We start from the raw sequence: 20,574 nt of genomic DNA on the forward strand, positions 1-20,574 counted from the left end.
AGTATGTTAGTTGTATTAAATAAAAACCTCACAAAAAGAAAGGGATACCTTTAGTTGAAGAACAAATGCGTGAAGGTGGATTTAGAAAAAATTTTCAAGAATATTGGATGAATGAATGAGGTTAATAAAAATATAGAATCCTATAATAGAAAAGTGAAGGGAAAATGGTAAATATTTAAAAGTAAAAATAGTCATGGAGCTAGCATAGCTCTATCCAAACAACGAAAGAAATAAATAAAATATTAAGTCAAAGGATGAATATTCATTACAAAAAATAATAACCCTATACGATGTCAACCGTCGATGACAAAAAATAAATTCATAGCAGTGAATATTAGGGTATGCATGTTTCAATATGAGTTCCCATGAAGGGAAAGTGGTTTCATCATCATGGACTTTGGCTAGAATTCCATGTTTTCAAGTCGAACCATAAAAGCATGAAAACATGTTCTCACACTAATAGTGATGATCTTTGATAAACACATATGGAAATATATAATCATAGACACAAATATAAATGGTTTTCGCAAAAGAAAAAGTTTAATCCTATGCAAATAATATATTAACCAAACATTAGAGCTATAGTAATTGTATGCTTAGCCCCATTGGTATATAGATATAAATGTTGATTTTGTAGCTTTTTAACATTACTAATAGTAAAGTGTATTGTTACATTAGAAATATGAAATTTCTTGGTATATGTTATGTTCCTTTACCAATAGGTGTCATAATTTTTGAATGACTGACTGCGGTCAAATCTGTAATTTGTACATACCTTTTCTTTCTGCAAATGTTTTCCATATTCAAAAAATAAAATTAAAAAATGTAAAGAGGCTATGTCCTAAAAGAAAAATCAAAGGACAAAAAGAGTAAAAAAGGTCAAAAAGATGAAAAATGAACCCCAAGGAAAAATAAAAAAACCATGAAAGTGTGCAAGCCCAAATGCCACTCCTATTCACTTTTCTGCATAATAAGGATTGTGTGCAACTTGTTATTCATGCCACAATCCATGGTAACAAATAGTTTAACCTTCGTTTTTCCATGTTTGAATTTCATGTTTTATATAGATAGAGAAATAAAATCTAACCAAACTGCTTAATCTTGGCAGATAAGTAGATAGGTAAGAAATAAAAGGAGCACAACAGTTTAATTAATCTGAGCCCTTGGATGTAATAGGATAGACTTAGATAGATTTTTATCATAAAAGAAAAGAAAGTTGTTTTGATAAGTGTTTTCCAGCTTAACTGCACCATAATAAAGAGTAGAAAAAATGGTAGGATGAATGGATGGGTAAGTATTTGAATGGTTACAGAATTGTGATGAATGATTAGCTAAGATCATATCATTTATTTTCATCATCAAGTGGCTAAATTATGGATGATAATTGAGCATTTACACAAAGTCAAGTGATTAATATCCCCATTCATTTTACTCTTAAGTTTACTAATTTCCCATGAGAAAAGTCAAAAGTACCTAAAACCTTAAGTTAAACAGGTTCAGAGCATTTCGTTGACTTCTGGAGGGACCGAACCCTCCGCCCAATAACTTATAGGGTCTAAGTACTAAAAGCCCCCTCACCAAAATTCACCCCCCTCAGTTCATTCATTTTCCCCTTAAAAATCCCTTTTTCTAAGGTAAAATAACTATTTGCCTAGGAAAAGTAATCCCCCCAAGCAAAACTCTTTCTCACAAAAACCCAAAAATGTGCATTTAGCCTAAGTTATAATATTTTATGTAAAAAGGAAGTAAATTCAACATACATTATACTTAGTGCACTTCGTTTTCCACCTTTGTTTCATATTAACTTTGACTTTATTTACTAAATCCCAAAAAATACCCCTTTCCTGTATGTTTTATTAAAAACCCATATGTTAATATCCCACTACAAAGTTTGAAACATAAACGTGTTAATAAATGGATTAATGGGATTAATTAAGTTGATAAGAGACTAATTAATAATGATGACCCACCACCGAAATAAAAGAGATTAATTAATCAATCAGTGATTAATTAATAATTCCTCCCCACCAATGAAATCACTCCCGACGTCATTAAAACTCCCTAATCCACGATTAATTAAATCCCTATGTGCATTACAACCCCTTCGGGCCCCTCCATTAAACCTCAGATCAAATCATCACCCCGATCACTGTGCGATCTGACCCCTTCAGATCCAACAATCGACGCTCATATTGGGCAGCCTTCGAAGGCCGACCTTTACCCGCCTAATGTGGGTGGTTTCACTATTCACCCTGCTGCTACGCGTGGGTGCCAATGAATGGCATCGACGCCTCCTCCCCCCAAAACCACTTTATCCCAAAAGCGGTGCGATACGATCTCGCTTACCGTCTCCCACTAAACAACAAACTTTCATGTTTCCCGCTTAATGCCAAGTGTCATTTTACCAGTGTACCCGCCAAAATCATTGACTTTATGAATAAAAAACTAAAAACTAATTATTTTTTGTTTTATCATGAAAAAGGAACACTCTAACCTCTCACTAGAGTACATGCAACTTTCAACCTTCATCCAACTGCCATCTAACCCAAGCTACTGAAACTCCAGACCTCCCTGCAGTCCCGTGTGCTTCCTACAAATAGTACACAGTCACCATTACTCTGTTGAAAAGCCGAAACCAGGTATTTTTCCCAATTCTTTGAGAAACATTGTTTTGTTCCCCAATTCTGGAACTAAAATTGCTAAATTGCTTCCAATTTTTAAGTAATTTAGTAAGAAAAAATTCTTGGTGACTCCAAAATACCTAAATTAGACCAGTTTTACCCAACAAATCACTAAAAACCTTCTCTCCCCCATCCTTGAATCCACCAAGAACCAAGGATGGATGCCCCAGTTGCACTGAATTTCATGCCCATTTCTACTCCTCACAGGGATTTAGACCATCTCCCACTAGCAGATAAAGATTTTTAGATTAATGACACCTTTGTCCAAGAATCCACTTTGAAACTATTCTGTAGGTACAAAGACTAGTACCTGAACCATGCAGACTACATTGAACTTTGGGAATCAGGTTTACCCAAGTACTAGTTCCCCAGAGTTCATATCTTCCCAGAGATTATCCATTCCTGCCATATGAATTATGATCCCAGCCAAAGGGTAGATAGGACCCCTGACCAGTCTGTATTATTTACCATCACTACTGAGTCCATTAACAAAATGCTATAGTTACAACCAAACCAAAGCCTGACCCCTCTTTTTGTTGGAGATTTGCTGAACAAATACCCTACAATCTCCTCAATCAAACTTGCTCATTTATACCAGACCTTCAGCAGGGAAGAACAATACATTCCAAAGGATTCTCCACCATACATATATACCATATTCTCTTACCTTGGCCAAGACACCATAGACATGATATCCAGTGTGTTAGGCCAAACTACAAGTGAAATTGTCGATGAAATCATTATAGCCTTTATGTCCATCTACTCTTATGGGAAACCACTAGCCATCATGTTTGACTATGCTAAGTTCATTGTTGATAAAATGCATGATCAATTCATGAGGTTGGATAATGAAAGAGTGTTCAAATATTCTTTAGTTTTATCTCATCTCTTCTTGTATTATCAATCTGATAGATTTCTAATCACCCTCGAAAAGCTTGATACCAGAGGCAACCCCAGATCAATGATCTTTTGGACTTCATTAATCCATCAATATGATTCTCAGTATTCTTATACTGATTTCATAGTTCTGTTTGTGTACCCAGTGACAACTATGCTACTAGGAAGCCCTCCCCCCAGAATCAGTGCAGACATCAAGAGGGTCCTTCAGTTATCAAAACAATATAGAGTGGGGGATTGATGCTTGTACCAAAACCACACTAAAATAAGAATCTATGGATGTGGGTTGGCTCCCTACAAACTACCCAGATACCTCCCTATGAGATTGTTTGCACCAGAGTACTATAGGAAAATAATAAATTGAGATGAGGTGCACTTTGTAAAGGCCAAGAAGAAAGCTCAACTTAGGATAAAAGATCAACTTGGCCCCTTTATATGTAGCAATAGGGAAGCATGAAAGGAAGCATAATTGATTCTCCAAAGGATAAAAATCAAACAAAGTTTCATCTGGAATTATGACCCTTTAGAGTTCATTTGAAATAGGAGACAGAAGAATAAATTATCTCCTTACATCGACCATAAAATCCCTGAAATTGAACAGTATGCAAATCAACTTGAATGGGTGGAAAACACTTTAGTAGACTGAGATATCATTGAATCTGATGTAAATAATGTATTGATTGATTTAGATAGAAGACTTGATGAGGATTCATTTGTACAGGTGCTAAGAGAAACTCAATATCAAAGGCAATCATAGGGACACAGTGGACAAACAGTAGAAGAAGGGCCATTAGAGCAACCAGGGTTGTTAGATCAGCCAAGGGAATCAGAACGACCTATATTTTAGAAGAACTTGCTCAACTAGAACAAATCATGAGCAATCCTCCTATTTTACAGACTCCTCTTAATGAGGAGAGGAACCTTAAAAGAGATAGGGAGGAGGCCACTCCTTCTAGTAGACATGTTGCCCAAACTTTTGTTAGAGGAAAAGGTTGAACTCATTTTCAGAATAGGAGTATACTAGGGGTACATCAGGAACTACAGGATCAGAAAGAAGGAATACCACCCCTTCAGGAGGTACACAAGAACCTTCCACCTCATAAGCTCAAATGCTAGAAAGGCAACAGAGCATGGAAGTATCCTCCTTCAGGGCTCCTACTGGCCAGAGCCAAGATATCAAAGAGAAATACAAAGAAATCAAGGCAAGAAATGAAAGATTAAAGGCCCAAAGTTATGCACACTACCTGAAAATGGCTCCAACAAATCAAACAAGGCTAATGTCAGCCTTTGACATAAAGGAAGGTAAGATGCAGATGAGTTTTTTGAAGCCAACTACACAGCAACCCAGATCAATGGTAGATTATCTGAAAATAGACTTTGAAGTATTGGCAAAGGATATCCATCCTATTGACCAAATAGAGTTACACAAGCATACCAGGGGAAATGGTTTACTCCACTTTGACTAGCAAGGCAATCACAGCCCACCAACTCTAGAATTCGCTGAATAAAATATTAGCACAATTCCAATTGAGGAAGGCCTCTTCACAGGCCAAGGACACTAGAATAAAGTCCTTATAGGACTTGATCATAAAGTTGGTACATGATCCCAAAGATGCGAAAGCTACAGAGAAGCTTGTCAAGAAGAAAAATGATGACATAGTTGCACTGAAGAAGCAGCTCAAAATCCCCCCTCTACATCATCCTCAGACAGCAGAAGTGTTGGAAACTCAGAAGGAGGGAGAGATTATGGACTTAGTCCTAAAGTTGAATGAGAAATTAAAAGAGATAGAGAAAGAACTAGATAACTTGATACTGCCTAAGTAGAGTGATTTGGCCACCACTCCTCAGACCGTAATTCCTACAGTCTCTACAACAGTACCCTCCACATTGGTTATTGCCTTAGCACTCACACTTCCACCAGCTACAACTTTGCTAGTTACAAGTACATTAGCAGGCATAGAGGAATCTACAAGCACAGGTTCTTCCATAGAAAAATGGTTGAATTGGTAAAGGCCATGGAGGAAATAAGCATCAAGGGCATTGAGCTTAAGAAAATTATAGAAAAAGTATCAAATTTGGAGACTAATTGTAAACTTGCCCAAACACAACAGAAGGAAAAAGTTAAAAAAAATCAAAGAATGGGAGAAAGAATAAAAGTCCTTGAGAAGGACTTGAAATTGCAAGAGCCACTGGGAGACATGAAAGAAATTCTTTGGGCCAACATCATTGATTCCGTCAATGATGTATGGCCTTCTATTCAAGTTATTTTTGAATAGACTAAACTAGTAAAAGTAGCTGCAGAAGCAGTCGACAAGACAAGAGAAGAATTGGGAGATATGCCTAAAGCAGCCAACCTATTGATCACATTTTTTAACAACAAAAATGGGTACCAACTTGATGAACTAGAAATAGACTATAGAATAGCAACCATCATAGAAATAAAGAAGGTTCTCACCAAAAGGAACTCGATGGTAAATCTGGAGATTTATGACAAAGTATGGTATCTTAAGAGAAAAGGGACTTTCCAGTCCTATGGTGATAAATGACAAGATGATGACCCAAGAAGATTATATTGAAAGACTAAACAAGTTGGCCAGAAGCCAAGCTAGTACTTCAGTGGTAAAATCTTTGCCCACTGGAAAGGTATTATATGATAGTCTTGAATCTGTTTTACAAAGAGCATGAGGTCAAGCACTTGTTTACCAGCAAGCCAAATTTTGCTAGCTATACAAAAGCTGACGAGATATAAAGAAAGATGATAAAGATGAGGTTACCTGACAATGAATGGTGGACAAAACTGACCGATTTACTATAAAGTTATTGCAGTAAATCTACACGCTAAAGCATGGCTACCAGGTAAAACAGGTAAGACAGATTCAAAGAAGAACAAGTAAAGAGTATCAATAGGTAGAAGATAGAAAGTGATTCCATCACACAACTACAAAGCAACTGAAAGAGACCAAATCTAAATTTTAATAGCCAGCACAGTCATAATAAAAGGGATAGCAAGAGAGCAGTTCTCCATCTGTCTCTATCTTCATGTTGAAGATATTTTGGTTTCCTAAAATAATCCTCATCTTGTTATGAGATATTTTGTAACATATTTTGTATAAATATTTGAAGTAATTAGGGTGGATTAAAATGCATTTCTATAGACATTTTATTTTGAGCCAAGGAGTTATTGTACTCAAGACTGGGCTAGTTTTGCTGGATATGAAATAAAGTTGAGGACCTTTCACTAGATTCTTATGCACAGTTGGAACAAATAAGTATTATCTCTTCATGTTTAAATATTGTTTTCTCTTCATGTTATAAATATTCATATGTGTCTCTTAAGAAATCTAAAAGTAAGCAAGGAATGATATCACCAAAATTAGCTTAAATGCTCTCTGTTTTAACTATCTGATTTCTATATGTTTTCTAGTAAACTATCTTGGTTTGGGAATTCCTAATTGCTCCCTTACTTCCATATTTTACCATCCCTTTGGTCCATAGTAAAGGATTCTTCATTTCCCTTTGCTACTGATCATCCTTCCTTTCTTCATCTTAATCCCAGTTAAGGATCCTTCATTGCCCTTTGCCCTGGTTAGGACTACCTTTCCCATCTGAACTTGCAGGTTTGCTTTTGTTGTGCTAGCCTGCCCTGTTAACTCTTACCTTAGTGATTGATCAGATCTAGTTTAGACACTCTTGATTGAATCCATAGCCCAATGGCTTGAATACTTGCTCTCTGCCCATCTGTTTTCTTAATTCCACCACCCAATCAAAACAAAACAATAATGAACACTAAGAACTAGTCTGAAATCTTACTCAAAACAAAGTTAAATTATAAAGAGAGAGCCCTCTCTGGAATTAGGTTGGCTAGAACCCGAGTCTAAAAGATTAGGTTTGTGGTTACCTCAGACTATTCCTTTTTTGATAACTTCTAAGGAAAAAATCTGAGTGATAACAGTATACATGAAACCCTTAATCTATAAAGACATAGTGCATGTGTATCATGAATATAAATATTGAATGAAATAATTACAATGTGCGTTAAGGTTACGAGGTTGGTCCATTGAGGATTAAGAACACATCATTAGTATGAATATATGTTTAAATTGTATAATTGACCTAATGAAGTATTTGTGAAGTATTTCCAATATTTCAAATAATGAATACATTGGTAATAAATGAAATAGGACGAGAACTCCATGTATAACATTTGAGATTAATTTATAATGGTGTTTTAAGACTAGGTGTTATCCCCATTGAAGGAAATAATAAGAGTGATAAAATTGTAGCATAAGTGCAAACAATTATCGAATGAATATTTAAGTTAATTCAAAAAAGAATTAGGGTGTTTAAGGAGGTTAATTACATAGGTTAATGAATCTACTTAGTACTTTGGCTTCTAAATTTCATCTTTAGAAGGTTGGGATCATTATAACATGTAAGATAATATTAACCATCCATTGGATGTAAGTATAGACGAATTTTAGACGAGAAATGCAAACTTTGAGTCCCTAATTTTCTATTAGAAACAATCCAAGGAGCAAGAAAATGTGCCAAACATGCAATTTGAAGAAAAAATGAGCCAAGAGTGGGGGGGGAGGGTAGAGGAGGGGCTTAGGGATTATCAAGCATTCATACCCATGCACTTATGCCAATGATAAAAGGGTTTATTCATCAAATAGGTGACTATAGAGTGTGATGTAGCTCTACAAAATAGGGGATTATAGACTTACAACACAAAAAAATAAACAACAATTAAATATCAACAACCAAAGTGAACCTAATGCATGGAAAGAGATGATAATTTAACAAAATAATAATTTATAAGACTATCATATAGTGCTAAAAGTTCTAAGAAATAAAATACTATAAAGAAGCTAACTAATTATCCTTGCATAAAATAATACTTTCAAATGATTTTACATAAATAAATAAATGAATAAGCAAATAAAATATAACAATACATAAGGGTCTTGAAAACCTGGGGTGGGCCCTAACCTAAGGAGGTTTAGGATCCCGAAGCAACAATAGTCTAAGAGCCAAATATGTCTTTTGTTAATAAAAAAAAGAGCTTTTACATGAAAATTTGCACAAATAAAACTTTTAATTATTAGGGAAAATACTAAGAGGGAGGGTTAATCAATATTTTTATTCTACTTTATCTTCAACTTCAAATTCAAAATTTTGTACACTAATTTTATTCAAACGAATCACATGTGTGCGTGTCTTTAATCAATTAAATATGTCCAGATTACTTAATTTTCATAACTTCCATAATATGTTTAACTTAATCATTGCATTATTTTTTTGGTATTATTTTGGAACTCCTCTTATGATTTGATATAAGAAAAATATTTGGGTTAGCTATCCTCAAAGAAAATGTGTTTAAATATTCTCAAGTGAAAATTGAAATATCCTTTCCTCAAGGCAACCTCACAAATGAACCTCATTAGCACCAAAAGGCACCCCATTGATTTGTATAAATAGAAGACCTTGCAACTCATTTGAAACATTCATGTGCAATTCTTATTTAGAGAAATAACATTTGAGGTAGTCGTGGGATTGAGAGATCTATCTAAAGTGGGGAAGAGATGATATTTTTCTTATTTCTTGTATCTATTCATGGACAAGTTAATTAGATGGAAGGCATAGCCTAGAAAAGAAAAAAAAAGATGTTAGTCTCAAGCATCATTCCTCTTGAGATTAGGAAAATATATATTGATTTTATTACCAGAGGGATGAGCCCTTGAACAACTATATACCAGAGGAAAAATATCCTAGGAAGAAACCTCAAACATTGATTGAGATATGTAATCAAATAATGCAATAGTTAGTGGGTTTTAAGGTCAGATCCTATGCATGTCTTAGATGGAAAAGTTTGTGTTTTAACTACAAGATGAATTTCTAGTACAATTGGACATAAATCAGTTTTTGATGGCGAAGAGGACTATAAAGGAGATGGAACAAGGCCATATTATCCCTCAAATATAGCATTGGATATTAGAAGTTCTGCACAGTTTTTTTAGGAAGACTTGAGGCCCAAATCAGGGATAACACAGTAACCGTAATGAACCCTAACAAAGGAAAAAATATCTCATATATGTGTGCATAAGAGCTTTTTATTTAAAGGGAGGAAAAGTGTTTTCTGAATTCAAGGTATGTTGTTTTTATGTGTTTGATGATTTTCAAGATGGATTAGGTCACGATCAGATAGATTGTGTGATAGTTTGTATATTTTATGGTGGGCTACTAGAAGAGTCCTAATTTTAATCCCTTCTGAAAGCCAATGAGTCCTATTTTTAATCCCTTATGAAAGCCAATAAAGATATTTAATGGGTAGAATTATTGTTTGTTTGAGGATGCATAGAAACTGTTATCAATCCCTTGTTCGTATAGTTTCATAAAGTTCATCTTCAATAATACATATGCCTTGATGATAATGATGTGTAGAATTTCCATAAATATGATAATGTTATATGACAATGATATGGTATAGATTCCTAACAGCGATATTGTATCTATGACAATGATGCTTGGGGTAGTGAAACACATGCTTAAATAGCAATATTGGATGGGAGTGACTCTTTTTATACATGACAATAATATATAATAGTATTTACTATCGGCATGAAAGTAAGATGCGGAAAGGATATCTATGCTTATGTATGATGGTGAGGCCAACTTAACAACTTTTGGAGCCAAAAATTACATCTCAAAAATTCAAATTTTCATCTTTAAAAGGTGACAGCAAGAGTTTGACTCAATTTTTTTCCCTTTTGACTCTAGTATTTATAAATATGCTTTAAAATGATGTATACAAATACATCAAGTGACCCAATATACATTATGAAGACCGGCCATAGTTACAAATTCAACAACTTCTTCCACTCCATCACCTCCTCTCTCTCTCCCTACCTATCACACTCTTACTTTATTTGGAGATCTCCATCCCCCTCCCCATCCTTCTCTCTCCTGATCCCGCTATTTTTATGTATGAAAATAATATATAATAATATCTACTATAGGCATGAAAGTGACATATGGAAAGGATATCTATGCTTATTTATGATAGTGAGGCCAACTTAACAACTTTTGGAGCCAAAGATTACATCTCAAAAATTCAATTTTTCATCTTTAAATGGTCACAAGTGACCCAATATACATTATGAAGACCAACCATAGTTACAAATTCAACAACTTCTTCCATGCCATCACCTCCTCTATCTCTCCCTACCTATCACACTTTTACTTTATTTGGAGATCTCCATCCCTCCCACATTCCATCTCTTTCCCAATCCCCCTCTCCATCCTTTTCTCTCCCCATCCCCCTCTCCTTTCCTCTCCTCCCCACCCTCTCGCTCTCCCCCACTCCCCCTCCCCCTCCTACATTGTCATCGTATTTTTCTCCCTCTCCCTTTCTCTCTCTCCCCCTCCTTTGCCCTCATCATCTCACTCTCTCCTCCCCCCTCTTTCTCTCATGCCCTCCTTCACCTTCACCATATCTCTCTCCCACCCTGTTTCCTTCTCTCTCTCCTTTCTCTTCCTCTCATCCTATCTCTTTCTCTGCTTTAGACTCCATCCCTCCCCTCTCTCTACCTCTTACTCTTTGCCTCTCTTTGGAATTCTCTGTCCCCTACTCTCACTCACTTCACCTCTCAGCCTTTTCTCCCTTTTCCCTACCACCATGGCCCCATTTTTTTTATATCGCATCCCCTCTCCCTCCCCCTTTCTTTCGCTCCCTCTCTCTCCCCCTCACACTCCCTTCCCTCCTCTCTCTCTACCTATCACTCTTTGCCTCTCTTTGGATATCCCTCTGCCCCTCTCTAACTTTCGCTTTTCCTTTTCTCTCTCTCCCCCCTCTGCCCCCCCCACCATACCTCCGTTTCTCTCTCCCACTACCCCTCTCTTGTTCTCTTCTCCTCACCCTATCCCTTTCCCTCTCCCCTGCTCTCCCTCTCCCTCTCCCATGCTCTCCCTCTCTTTGCCTCCCCCTCTGTTTCCCACACCATCTCTCTCTCTCTCTCCGTTACCCCACCCTCGCCCTCATTTGCCCTCACCATATATGTCTCCCTTTCTCTGTCCCTCTCTCGCTCACCTCCCTTGATCTCCCTCCCACCCCCTCTCTCTCTCTCTACCTCACACTCCCTACCCCCCTCTCTCTACCTCTTCTCTTTGCCTCTCTTTAGAAATATCTCCGCCACTCTCATTGTTGCTTCATGACTCAATTCTTTCACTTTCTCTGCCTGTAGGTTCCCTCCGTTTCTCTATCTCTCACCTACCACCCTCTCCCCCCTCTTAATATCATGTCATATGATTTGAATTGATTTTAAGTGGGAGTCAAGATAAAAAATATCTTTCTTTATGATACAAACCTTTATTAAGGGTATAGTTAAAAAGAGTTCTTACTTAAAAATGAGTAAATTTGATATAAAAGTTAAAGGAAAAGACTATATATGCATATTAAAATATGGATTTCTATCTAAATTTAAAAACTATACCTCCTCAAATTAAAAAATATAAACACTACAAACATCTATGAGAAATATAAACAAAAATATTTCAGTTTTAATACAAATAATTTGGCACAAAAGTTTCAATAGATTATAAATTATAATGAAAACTAAAAACAAAAGCTGAAAATACCACATCTAGCCACTTTTCACTATAAACAAATATATAAAAAAATGTGTTAAATAAATGGATTAATATTGTTTATTATAGTATAACATAGGTCGTAAGTATAAAATGTACTCCCTATTTTATAATAATAATAATGTTGAGAAGGCGCAAACGTTATATAAAATGTACTCCCTATTTTATAATAATAATAATATTGAGAAGGCGCAAACGTTATATATATATAGTATGTCTCAGGATGGATATTTCGGATGAGTAATGGGTGTTATATAGACCGACCGATTCGTTCGAAAAGTCAATATTTGTTACGCAGAATGGTGTCAAAATTTGTTACGCAGAATGGTGTCAAAATGGTTATGATACATATAAATATGAAATTCGTATTTGCCCCCCACAAACATTTATTTTGAAGGTCTTATTTGGTGAGAGTGAAGGATCTAACCTTGTGAAACGGAGCGAGAGAGAATTCAAGGTCTCCAAGTGAGGTATATCGACCTCAAAAGCAGAAAGGGAAGCAAAACATCACATCGAAATGAGAAAGTTAAAATGGAATGCTGACTTTTACACAAGTTGATGCCTACTGTGAGAAGGCGAAGGGCAACTTGTCTTGAGGTAGCCTCTCCGAGGAGGACAAGGCAGAATGAACTAGAGAGAGAAAAACGCGAAGCACATGATATGTCTAAGGTGCAGAATGAACTAGAGAGAGAAAAACGCCAAGCACATGATATGTCTAAGGTTTTGGGAAAACTTCTGATATCACGGAGATGATACATTGCTAAAAGTAGAATCAATGGTTTGACTCTAACGGCGCTTATGTGCCAAGGAGTTATTTCGGGAAACGGCAATTATGTGCCACAAAATGTGGAATATATATGCATAGCTGGCCATTCATTCAACTTTAAGAAACAAAATAAGAACAGGCAGGTTTCGAAACAAAGTTGGACAACTGTCCAACAAATTGATAGAAATTGTTTATGAGATTGTGCACTTTTCACTTACTACAGCTGCAAGAAGTTGGAAAGACTTCCCATTCCTTCAACGTTCAAAAAACCAAACCAAGAAAACCACTTGACTTAAGCGAATTAAGCCACCTCCAAGAAGTGACCACCACAACCACATGAAGAGATTGAGAGCAATTTCTCCATGAAGTTGGAAACCCTTTCACATTTCAAGCGTCTCTCGCACTAAACCAAACCCAACGAAGTAAACTGAATGTATCTGTACTCAACTGGAAATGAATAATGGCTTATAGAAAGCATGACCATAATTGTAGAAGGAACCACTAAACCGTGAAATCCAAGGAAAATACTGCGTCTCATTATTTTCATTTTCAGAGAAAAACTCATGAATTAGAAAATTATCCACAAGTGAAAAATGAAAATTATCTGCACCTGAAAAATGAATGGATGTGGGGCAAAAATTTAATGAGTGCATAGAGAAGATAGATTTAACTTTTGACTGTTAAATAAGCAGTCATTTTGGATCCTTTTAACAATGATAAGCTCTACAGCTTTCGAAATATAAAACTTAATTGTTCTTCCAGAAAACCAAATAGGCTATAATACTGTACAGACAGTCTAATTTTCCAGAACAGCATGGTAAAGAAAATAAGAGCGAAATATTACAAAGTTATTCAATCATACCAGAAAACGATTTAATTATTTTAAAAAAATCAATGGAAAGAGAGAATAGGAACAAAAATGCACCTCTCCGTCGTGATGAAATCCAACACGGCGAATCCTGTTTATCGACCACCCTTCATAGAAATCACGAATTTCATCCATCCATCTGTATGTTGCTTCTCATCTCATAAATCGAAAAAGGAAAACCAAACTAATCTCCATATCAAATAATGAAACTAAGAGAAAAAAAGGATAAACAAAACAACAGAAGCCCACCGCTATAAATGTACATATTGCAAAACGAAGTATTGATGGAACCCTTGGGCTTAATCTCTTATTACCAATACATGATTCTAAGAAATTGAAACGGTAACACACTCTATAAATGTACATATAACGGTCATACTGTTGCAATTCGTAACGGTCATACAATCTCTTTGTATTCTGTCTTTCACTTGACCGTTCTATTTTGAATTTCGCTTTATTTAGTAATCTTGTAATTCGGTCTCTATTTAATTCAGCGGTTTCATTTTTTACCGTTATTTGACCGAATACGTCTAGTGTCCACTTACTCAGTCTTCTAAGTAGAAATCTAGGAGGAAAGAAAGAAAACCATTAAAAAGTTAAATTGAAATCAGTTCTCTACAACCGTAATAGGGAATCGTTTAAAAGAGGTTGTTTAGAGTGGGATTTTTTTGGAGTTTTGGGATTTTGGAATTTGGTGGAAAAATTTATGATAAAATATTGATTTGTGTTATTTAAATTAATCTTTTGATTGTATATATGAATTCAGTACCATGAAAAACCTTCTAAAGCATTTTTATTGTACAGGATTTACCCATCAATTTTATAATTTCAATAAATTAATACATAATTTAAAAAAATTTAAACCAAAAAAATTCACAAGAAAATTTTCCAAAAAATCACACTAAAACCAACTCCGTTTAAAAATGTTTAAATACATGACATGTCAAAATGAAATAAATCAACCAAACCAGGATCGTTTTGAACGTTACCCATCACGTTAAACTATGTTGAAAATAAGAATTTCCATATGTACAATTTGTCGAGTTTGTGGCGGTGTTCCTATAATTTTACAACACTTTCAATGGACTTTGACCAGCGTACTATGATTTTTTGGTGATTCTATTTACGATTGAGATTTAGTGTTTTGGTATTTATATGGTTATTGAAATTATATATTTTAATAATTATCTAAATAAATATATAATATATAATATATTTTATAAGAAATTAAAAATTATACGAGTGTAAAGTGATGTAATAGATATATTTTTTTAATTATATTTAATCATTAATAAGTTATATTAATAAATCGATTGAAAAGTAAATAATTTAGCATTGATAACTATATTAGTGTTTATCATATAAATTAAATATATAAAGTAGGTAGATTATCATATAAATTATATATGTCGATATATCATATAAATTAAATATATAAAGTAGGTAGATTATCATATAAATTATATATGTCGATATAGTATATTTTTTTTTTACTAATTATTTTAATATTATTGATAAGAAATTTTATAAAATAATTTATATTTATGTTAAATTTTAATAATAATTATGTATCTTATATCTTATTTTTTTGGAATTCAACTGAGTTAATTATTTATCTATTCCGATTTAGTTTAGTTTTATATATTATGATTTTTACTATATTAATTATTTATATTAAAAAAATAATTTAGATCTAAATATAACTAATTATAACTAATTATTATATAAAATTATAATTATTATATTATTATTTTTTTCTTAATATTAAATAATATTAATTCTCCCACTGTATTATTTATAAATTATTAACCTAATATATTTGTTTATATATTGATATTTCATTCTTATTTACAAAATAATACTAAAATATATTTATGATATAAAAAATTAATAATTATTTAACTTTTCATAAAAAAAATGAAAATTATAACTTATAATAATGAGGAGGATTATGTCCACTAAGATAAATATGGTCCATTATAACTTAGGAAAGAACGAGATTTATTGATCTTATTTAAAATTGTATTTCTATGATCAAAAAGAAAAAAGAGAAGCATTCCTAGAAATATGGTCCATCATAGATTAGAAAAATAAGAGATTAATTGACCTTGTTAAGAAAAAAGAAAAGCATTACTTCCTAGATCACTGTAGTTAAAAGAAAGAAGAGAAATGTTCTTAAATCACTGTAATTTTGTTAAGAAAAAAATAATAATAAAAATATAGCAAATCTAAATATGAATTATCTCTATATACTATTTTACAAAAAAAAATGTATTTATTGTATAAAAAAACTAAAATTTATATGCATTTACTATAAAAAGTTCCTCATAATAAATCATAATTAAGTTATCTGTCAGTGATATATTTTAGGTAACTTCATAAAATTCTTAGTTTTGTTCAAATAAAAGTTTGTTGTTTCGCATTTATTATATATATATATATTACATATTTTTATTTTTTTTTAACAAAATAAGATTTTAATTATGTTCTTAGTTTAGAGTAAATAGTAATTAAATAATATAATATATTTTCTTTTTTATTTTAAAATAAAATTTTCAAAATAATTTTTTTGTTTTGTTAATTATTTTGATGCTGATAGGTGTATTTATTTTGGAATAGGGTTTGAAAATTTTAATTTAATTATCAATAATTATTAAGTGGGTGGTATGAATTTATCCTCCACGGACTATTCTAAAACATTCTTAGTATTGTACATAAATAGGATATTGATATTTATTTCTAAAGTAATTATGTGTTTTCTGTCCTTTTAGTTAAATTGATTGTTTAAAACAATGTGATATGAGCAAGTGCCATATAAAGTGAACTATGTTTTTTTAGGCATGTGTTATTCATAATATATAGTTTTACCTCATAGTATTGTAAAAAAGTTGACCTACATCTTAATAATATCCATGATAAAGTGGGAGTAAATATCAATGGATAAAAAATATTGTTCCATGATTTTTTAAATTTATATATGTTTAACTTATATTTTTATCCTTTTGTAATTAATAATATTAATAGTACTTTAAAATAAAGTGATAATTTAATTAGTTTTAATAATAATAAAATCTTAGAAATATAAGACTCATTATGAAGTGTTTTAGTTGTTAATATGGATTCATGCTCAGTTGCATTTATCAATCATTTAATTGACATGCTTAATTGTATTTATCAACCATTTAAAATTTAGATAAGAAAAAGTTATTTTTTTCTTATTTCAATATTATTAAACCACTATTAAAAATTTAACTAAAAAAAAGATACTTATTAACTTATTAATTTAAATGAAAGTAAATCTTATTTTAAATATAAGTAATATTTTATAAAATTCTAATTTTAAATTGATAAAATTATTATTTTATAAATACAAATAAATTTATCACCTCCCATACTTTTTAATTAACATTATATGTGTCTATTCTATCGAATCCAAAATGATAATTCAAAACCTTGAATTGTGATATTGAATAATGACATGAATTGTGTATTTTATCAAAAATATATAGAGTATGAGCATGCTAAATGAATGTAGTGTTTGACTTATGTGATGACCCCGTAAATTGTAATTATTTAAAGTTTACTGTGATAAAAACTGAATGATATTGAGAGACTTATTTTCTTTTAAGAGTAATCTGTTAATTTTAATTATGCATTAAAATAATGTTTTAAAGAATTACTCAGAAAGTATTGGAGCTCCCAAAAAGGGAACTGGAAAAAGAAAAGGAAAGTAGTTAATTAAACTGAAAATAACCACCTCTCCTAACTGGAAGAATTCTAGGAAAAGGAGGAAGTTGGTGGAGAATGATGTGCTGTAGAGACAGACAGAAAAAAAAAAAGGAAAAAACCTGGATTTGGACTAAGTCTGGTAGTGACCAGATAGTCGAGCACTAGGTGTTGTCTTACTGAGGATTGTGATCCGGTAAGAAGAAGCTCGGGGGGAGACTCAGGTCCCAGAAGACAAGTCTCACGGATGGGCGGTTAATGAGCTTGACACAGGAATTTGCAGGAGGCTTGCTAAAGGAATCACATTACGAGCAGTGACCAGGTAAGTAACGGAAACCTATTATATCTATAGTTGTCTGTATTAAAATGGTAGATTAATGTATTTGCAGTTGTTTGTATTAAGCTGGTAGACTAGAATACCTGCAACTATCTGTTACCCTTGGTAGGATAGGGATAAACAAAACATGAATATCTGTGCATTGCCAGTAAGGCAGAATAGCTGCGGATTTTAAGGTAATATTAGGAATCTGTGCCCTTGTAACAAACGATATAACAGTCGTGGAACTGCATAACTGTAATGACCATCCGACAGGGATTTCCGGAAATACATCTTGTCCTTACGGCTTAACTAAGTTAGCAGAAGTTAGGGCCGGAGCAAGAGGACTAAGTAACATTCGAAGGAGTGGAAAGCCCTGCCATAGGATCGTTACCCTAATCTTTAACACTTATAGAGGGCAAATACCTTCTTTCTGGGTAGTCTATAACCTCAAGAGGAATATGCTTAGTTAACCCTCGGAATGCAGAGTTGAAAGAAGGTAGGAAGCCATATGCATAAAACCTTAAGTCGTAGGTTACGAGCAGAATAATAGAACAATGCATCATAGTCGCTATCTAATGGGCTTGTGCCCAGTAAAGAAGGAAAGACTTAAATCAGAGAAGAAATTAGTTACTACAGTGCCGTGACCGGCATAAATAAAATAATAACTAGTTTTACTTTAAACCCTCATGAAAGGGCTCGAATATTATCACAAAACGTTATTACAGAATCCCTTGCATCGCAACCCTGAGCCGAGAGGTCGGGTCTCAGTTTCACGGGATGTAATGCATATGAGAGCATCCCGCTCTTTTCTTTTGGAAAACAAATACGATTGAAACAGGACTTACATCATATATGTGGTCCTTAAATAATAGTCAATAAACTGAGCAATAAGAATGAAAAAAGACTTCCACAACAACCATCGTTAGTTCAGAGCTGGATTAACTTTATAAAGACAAATAGTCATGTTCTAAGTGCCGTAAGAGCGTCAAATAAGCATTGCCATAATAAACTAATAATGCACATCAAACCATGACATTCGCAACCAAAATTATAGAACCTGCAATTCATGCTTCAAACAGAGTAATATTCTGATTTGGCAAAGTAGAAACAAATCAAAGCTTATACCTTGAAAGTATTTAGGTCCGAGTAGTTTCATACTCGCATAGAACCCAAGCCCGAAATCAACCATACATCCATCAAGCAGGATGCAGGTGCGACTTCTCATGGCATTTCAAGACCGGTTGGAAAATAAGTGAATGCAAACAGAAAGCTAAACCATGTAAGCCATCAACGAGACTAATACACTCCATGATGAGAAAGTATATTACATAAGATGGGAATGCTTAAAATTCGTTCCTCATGGAAAACTGTACAAAATGCATGATAGTCACCAACCGTAAATATGAACAACATTCTGAATTAAACAAAAGGCCGCCATTCCATAATGGGTCCAGATCCGGAAAACAATATGCTGAGAATTCATATAAGTGTCTTAACTTAAACATGAGTGCAAATAACTTAAAGAGAAATCAGGCTCAGATAGCCATATCACACAGCGGCCGAGCAGCACAGTCCCATGAACCAGAGACTTGCACCCCTCTGTTCCGCGGTAAGCAAAGGGGGTTTAACCCAGCAGTCAAAATGATAATTGTTCTTCGCCATCTGCGCCCAACCGTGAAGAAGTAAGGTTGGGATCTCAGATTCAGCTCAGAGAGTAACCCTATGACGGAAGACAAGTAGTGTTTTAACCATAAGAATCATCGGAGCGTAAGGGAAGGTTGACATGTGTACCTGTGGAAACTTCGACCGACTAACACCTGAGGGAAAGCACATACCGCCGATAAGCCTCGGTGGCAGCCATTCATAACCTGTCATTCAAGGGAGAAGTTCATTATTCTGTTGTCCCTTAAGTTAAACATAGGAAACACTGAAAACCCTTTGAAAGACAGGAAGAAACTTACCAAGCCAGCTCGATAATTTGCATCCTTGTAGCGGTGGCGCCGTGACAGGGTTGCATGCTGGAAGAAAATCAGAGCAGAACCAAGGGACAAACTCGCAGTCATGACAGAATGGTGCGGAAGGCTATGGAGCGCCAAGCAGAACCAAAGGAATTACGAAGTATCCGGAGTATCAACCTTATAAATGTGAAGTGCCAACCATGGAGACGTGGAGCTGTCTCCTCCCTTGATCTCCTCCAGAACTTTCACATCGTAGATCGAAGCGGGAATACCAAAGTGTAAAAGCGAGAAAGTTCCCAATCCGGAAGCCATGCCCAGATCACGTGAACAGGCCAGCAAGTTTAAATGCTGAGTCCAGGTGTCCCGAGATGGCGATGCCAGCAAATGCAGACGGTACAGTCTTGAAACATACATAGCAGCGTAATAATAAAATATCCATGGCATAATATCAAAGGTAGAGATGCATCACTTTAAGTTAAGCCTTTGCAACATATTTTAAACCAGGCCATTGATATATGTTATGGTAATTTTCAACATCAAATACTTTCGATAAAGTACACTTATATATAGATGGTGTTGCTGCCGTAATGAAATTTTTTTTACATACTGTCAATACGGGTGGATATGTGACAACTTACAAGTTGGTTGAAATCATTCATTATTGGATTTAGAGTTACTATTTTTGGAAAATTGTACTATTTTCTTTCGCGATG

At 34.0% G+C, this 20,574-nt stretch overlaps 1 long non-coding RNA gene across 1 annotated transcript; it reads right to left on the bottom strand.

Annotated features, from left to right (window-relative positions):
- Positions 1-19,306: 19,306 nt before the first annotated feature.
- LOC149140888 (uncharacterized) lies at positions 19,307-19,772 on the bottom strand. Its single transcript, XR_016264132.1, has 2 exons — positions 19,695-19,772; positions 19,307-19,565 (listed from the first exon to the last, which is right to left on the bottom strand). It is a non-coding gene; the product is annotated as an uncharacterized LOC149140888 (long non-coding RNA).
- Positions 19,773-20,574: the final 802 nt, after the last annotated feature.

The sequence above is a fragment of the Pinus tabuliformis genome, chromosome X (assembly GCF_031772625.1).
Source record: "Pinus tabuliformis cultivar Carrire ecotype Pingquan chromosome X, CPIR1, whole genome shotgun sequence".
In the NCBI taxonomy this organism is placed as follows: domain Eukaryota; kingdom Viridiplantae; phylum Streptophyta; class Pinopsida; order Pinales; family Pinaceae; genus Pinus; species Pinus tabuliformis.